The following is a 5,637-nucleotide window of genomic DNA, read 5'->3' on the forward strand; positions in this document are numbered from 1 at the left end:
AGAAAAAGGACGGCATGTTGTCTATGATCATATTTCTATTAAATGATAGTCTAAATCGACCTTAGGCTGAAATATATTCAGGAGGAGGTAATTAACATTTGATAATATAAAATAATTATAACAGACAAAAATATCATTAACATTTTTATTATGAAAAGTTGGAAAAATAACTTATTTGATTTTATTTCGCATTTCTCGACAAAAGTCCCAAAATCCCGATAAAATGTCCTTTTGTTCCGATTTTCGGGCAATTCGATCTGGCAACCCTAGCTGCGACGCTGCGAGTGCGCCACCAGTCCGCCATCTTTCTTACCTTTTTGATGGTTGTTGACTTGTAAATTTTGTAATTAGTTTTTGCCGACGTCCGTTTTTTAAGTAATTTTTGGTATTTTACAAATTGTGTTACTTTAGTGGACACGTGGAGACATGGACGCTGACTGTTGGAAGAATTCGTCAATTCAGACTGGCGCAAAGAGCTATCAGGGCGCGATGCCAGGAATTTCATTGCGAGACAGAATTCGAAATGAGGATATTCGCCAACGCAATAAAGTTACCGACATTGCAAAAAGGATTAACTCAAGTGGGAATGGACCGGCTATATTTTTCGCAGAGATGACGATCAATGGGGTCGCCTAGTATTGCTGTGGAGACCTAGCCTGGGTGGCCGAGGTGGCGGGAAACCACGAGCAGATGGTCGGATGACACATATAGAACGGAGTGGAAACCCACGGAATGCAGACCAGGATCATATAGTAAGTATTTTGTTTCTTAAGTTTTGTATGGATTCTTTGAATGAAATGAGTTCTATCGAGTTAACTGCACTTTGCGTTAGGCGTCCATGTGTTTTATTCTTAGCGCCAGGCAGGCAAGCATGGGATGGCCTAATGTTTTATCATTTATCGCACGACCATGCTTGCCTGCCAGTTCTGGTTATTTATTGATTTAGGTCGAGTTTGTTTGTTTGATTTAGTTTTTAGTTATTTAAAAAATAAAATGCCCTAGGTATGCTGATCTAGGCCTAATCAAGCCAGCAGCAGTGGGACATGTTGCCCGCTCTAACGTTATCCTGTTAATTAGATTATATGAGATAGATTAGATAGAATAAATTTTATGGTATGAGGAGAAAACCATTCAAATCTAATTGAAACTAACTACTTCTACTTGTGTAAATATATTAATGATGCTGATTTATTCAACTAATTTTATATTTTCAGCTTTAGGTATGAGTTTGTTACTTTTGCTCTTAATAACATGGAGTATGTCACAGCTGCTCCACGGGCTGCATTGAAGGGCAACAGGAGCGAAAATGTTAAAATGGAAAGGAGCTCCCCCTTTCAATTAGGGAATCTTAGGTAATATACTATTGTTTTTTATTTGCATACCATATAATTTTTACAATATGTACATATTTGGACCCTGAAAAGGGTATAGCAAAAATCTCTTACTAGTTTGTGTTATTAACTAGATTTATAGTATAAAAATTGAGGTTCCACTCTCAACTGTTTCCTCCTCTAAAACTTAATCAATCAGGATGAAATTTGAGGATTTGAATAATAATGAAATAATCTGTGTCATACCGTTTGGTTTTTTTGGCTAATTGTTGACCCATTTTGACTATCCTACAACAGTCCGACACATATATAAATGATAATAAATATTAATAATCTGTGTTGAAAAAACCAGGGAGGAAATAGTCGAGAGCTTTTGTATGGAGAATTGACCCCTGCTGTAGTAAATCGCCCGTTTCTGCTGAAGTAATTATGGATTGAATAACACTGACTCTCTTTTCTCTTTTTAGGATATGCTAAGGCAAACAGAAGGAGGCAAGGAACGGGACTGCATCAATTGCTGTCTGGAACCAATCTTGTGGGATGACTTCTGGACAGGGAAAAACAATTTCATCATCTACCCTAATACTGACGAATGTTCTAAAACGTAAGTACTTATGAACCCTTCATAAAGGGCAATGTCCATCTTTTATTACAAGCTTTTATTCAACTTGCCTTGTTAGTGTGTTAGTTTGGGTCAAAACGTAGAAGCTAAATTTGACCCACTTCCCGGTTTCCGATTGAGCTGAAATTTTGCATGCATATGTAAATCATGTGACAATGCAATATTATGGTATCATGGCGCTGATCTGATGATGGAGCAGAAAGGTGGTCATAGGAACTTTGTTATGAAACGTCGTATCCCCATTGAGTAAAAAGGGTTTTTAGAAACATCTCGGAGAGCAGTAGACAACTGTTGAAAGAAAGGTACAGTCGGCGATAAAAAAGCTTGTGCCAAAAATGATGTTTTTGCAAAAGACTTATTCATATGCGTTTAGTACAAATTGATTTAAAATAATATATCTAAAGGTTTTCTAACATTTTATAAATTTTACAGGTGCTGTAAGGCAGACATTTCCAAATGTAACGGAGGAAAGTTTCGAGACATGTAATGGTTTCAACATGCTGCTGAGACCCAACTCAAGAGACGTCAGTTTGTACTGTTTAGTCCATTCTCTATTGGGCATGCTTGTATAGAGAGGTATATATATATATTGGAGTACAGACATGGTGTTTGGTATGAGTAATATACATCCTTTTGAGTCAAATAGGACCGGTAGCCACTTTGAACTCCGTGTCCGAAAGGGTCAAAGTATGGAGCTCCCGGTACTCAGAAAAAAAATTCTGGCCTATTTTGAACTTTCGAGTCAAGTTTGGTGTCATTTTTAAACTGTTCGCTTCGTTTTTAAATTGAAGAAGATTAAAAATCACAGTAATATTATAAAGGCAAAAGTTTGTGAGCATACTGTGTTTGTTACTTCCTCACGCCACGCCCAAGTGCCTTAACAAATATTATTTATAAAATTAAGTATGGAGGAAGTACGATATACCCTAAGTTAACACGTCGCTTCTTCTTGATCGTGGGTAACACTCGGGGCGCAGTATAATGATTATTAAAAATCTTTCTGCTGTCCCCTATGCTGCGATGGCGATCGTTGCAGTACTTTCAATATTTTTTTTACATCAAATATTAGAATCATCAAAGATTACTAATAAAATAGGCTTTTTAGAAATATTTTTTAAAAATCATGATTAGTATAAAAATACGGAAATATGAGGATTTGTTTGCATTTCGTGGCTACTAAAAATTCATTATTAATAAATATTGTGCTATATTTTGTTATGGAACCCTAAAAAAGTAGTTACATAAAAATGACACTAAAATTGACTCAAAGCTCAAACTAATCGGCCAGAATTTTTTTCTGAGCAGCAGGAGCTCCATACTTTGAACCCCTCTCCCCCCTTCGGACACGGAGTTCAAAGTGGCTACCGGTCTTGTTTGACTCGGGAGGACGTGTATAATACCCATGTAGATGTAGATGTAGTATAGGGACGCCTGGCCGGATACAGGCGGGCTGTCGATCGCTGGTGCGTTCATTCAGCCCAATTCCCTGGAGTTGGAGCTGCAGGTTACTGTCCCGGCTGCCCTCCCACACTTCTCTCCTCAAATCTTCTTGTTTTCCTGCAGAACATAATACCCATACTAAACGCCAATGCTCTACTCAAAAATTCACTTTTTAGGGTTCCGTAGTCAACTAGGAACCCTTATAGTTTCGCCATGTCTGTCTGTCCGTCCGTCCGCGGTTAATCTCAGTAACCGTTAGCACTAGAAAGCTGAAATTTGGTACCAATATGTATATGAATCACGCCGACAAAGTGCAAAAATAAAAAATGGAAAAAAATGTTTTATTAGGGTACTCCCCCTACATGTAAAGTGGGGGCTGAATTTTTTTTTCATTCCAACCCTAACGTGTGATATATTGTTGGATAGGTATTTAAAAATGAATAAGGGTTTGCTAACATCGTTTTTTGATAATATTTATATTTTCGGAAATAATCGCTCCTAAAGGAAAAAAAAGTGCGTCCCCCCCCTCTAACTTTTGAACCATATGTTTAAAAAATATGAAAAAAATCACAAAAGTAGAACTTTATAAAGACTTTCTAGGAAAATTGTTTGGAACTTGATAGGTTCAGTAGTTTTTGAGAAAAATACGGAAAACTACGGACGTGGCCCGACACGCTCTTGGCCGGTTTTTCCCAATAGAGAACGGACTCTGTTAGTAGACAGTGCATGTTGTTACACGGTAAATTTTTCTAGAAGACCAAATTTATAAGTTCCTTAGTTATTCTATTTTTAACTAAATAAGTTCTTGTACTATAAGCAGTAATCGGAATAGGCAGAGTAGATATATTTATTTTTAAACGAAATGACTTCCTTGCGATAGTATTTTTTCAGTACAGATGGTATTTTTTTTACGCACTAGTGCGAGAAGTGGTTCATTATACGCCAGGTCGAAACTTCGGAGGCTCATCTGTACTGAAAAACGTCGTACGATACACGTGCGAAAAGGAAATTCGTAACTCGTGTCGATTTAAAGATTTTTATCGCTACTCGTTTCGAACTTCCTTTTTTACGCACTTGTATCGTAATGTACTATTTTGCCATATTGGAATCTTTCGCTTGCTCGAGTATCAATATTGGCACGTGCAGTTAAACAATAACTTTGCCCCCTTGTAAAACAATTAACTATTTTTTCAGTACAGATGGTGGTTTTTTTACGCACTAGTGCGAGAAGTGGTTCATTATATGCCAGGTCGAAACTTCGGACTCCGAAGTTTCGTTCGGAAAACTCATCTGTACTGAAAAACGTCGTAAGATACAAGTGCGAAAAGGAAATTCGTAACTCGTGTCGATTTAAAACACTCCCTTCGGTCGTGTTTTAATTTATCGCCACTCGTTTCGATCTTCCTTTTTTACGCACTTGTATCGTAATATACTATTTTAACAGCCTATATTGTGTCCCACAGCTGGGCAAAGGCCTCCCTAGCACACTCAACGAAGCCTACCTCATCGGAATTAATTCGTGTATAAGCGAATTTTGGTATAATTGTAGGGAATGGTGTCTAAATCCACATTCTCAAAGTACTCGGGGGTTTGGATGGAGATAACGGGTAGAGGGGGGGTGGAAAAAGTCCCTTTTTTTTAGTTTTTCGTGAATACTTCTTAAACTGTGCCACGTAGCAAAAAATGTTTCAAGACACAAGTAATCTTCAGAAAATTCTCTACAAAAAAATATGTTCACTTTTTATCTGGGATCATGAAATATGGAGAGGAAAAGATGGACAGAGAAGATTTTTTTTTATAATGCAAGTGTGATGAAAAACATTGTGCGTAACTCGGGAAGTATGAATATTACTAACTCGACTCTTTAAATCGCTCCAGCAAGCCAACTTACTCTCGTTAGTACAATGTACTATTATTGTCCGTCTTTTCCCCTCCATACCACCATTACCACCCCGACCCAAGAGTACTTTGAGTATGTGAATTAAGACACCATTCTCTACAACTATGCCAAAATTCGCTTATACACGAATTATTTCCCCCGACAGGCAGTTAAAAGTTGGGCGTGCTACCCTGTTTTCCGCCACTCGTCATGGTTTTTAAATTTCTTTAATTAACTATTTATCTGTTAAAAAGTTAGTGGACATTAGTTTAACAACGTTTTTTTTAATATTTTATTTTCGAGTTAGGTCAGTTTGCAGTGTATTTTGACCTATTTAGAACTATATTAATTACGGTAGGTTCCCG

The 5,637-nt window shown here is 37.3% G+C and overlaps 1 long non-coding RNA gene across 1 annotated transcript; it reads left to right on the top strand.

Annotated features, from left to right (window-relative positions):
- Positions 1 to 275: 275 nt before the first annotated feature.
- LOC125228267 lies at positions 276 to 3,106 on the top strand. The gene is made up of 4 exons (XR_007177271.1): positions 276 to 752; positions 1,215 to 1,352; positions 1,799 to 1,935; positions 2,386 to 3,106. It is a non-coding gene; the product is annotated as an uncharacterized LOC125228267 (long non-coding RNA).
- Positions 3,107 to 5,637: the final 2,531 nt, after the last annotated feature.

Source organism: Leguminivora glycinivorella, chromosome 7, assembly GCF_023078275.1.
Source record: "Leguminivora glycinivorella isolate SPB_JAAS2020 chromosome 7, LegGlyc_1.1, whole genome shotgun sequence".
Classification (NCBI taxonomy): domain Eukaryota; kingdom Metazoa; phylum Arthropoda; class Insecta; order Lepidoptera; family Tortricidae; genus Leguminivora; species Leguminivora glycinivorella.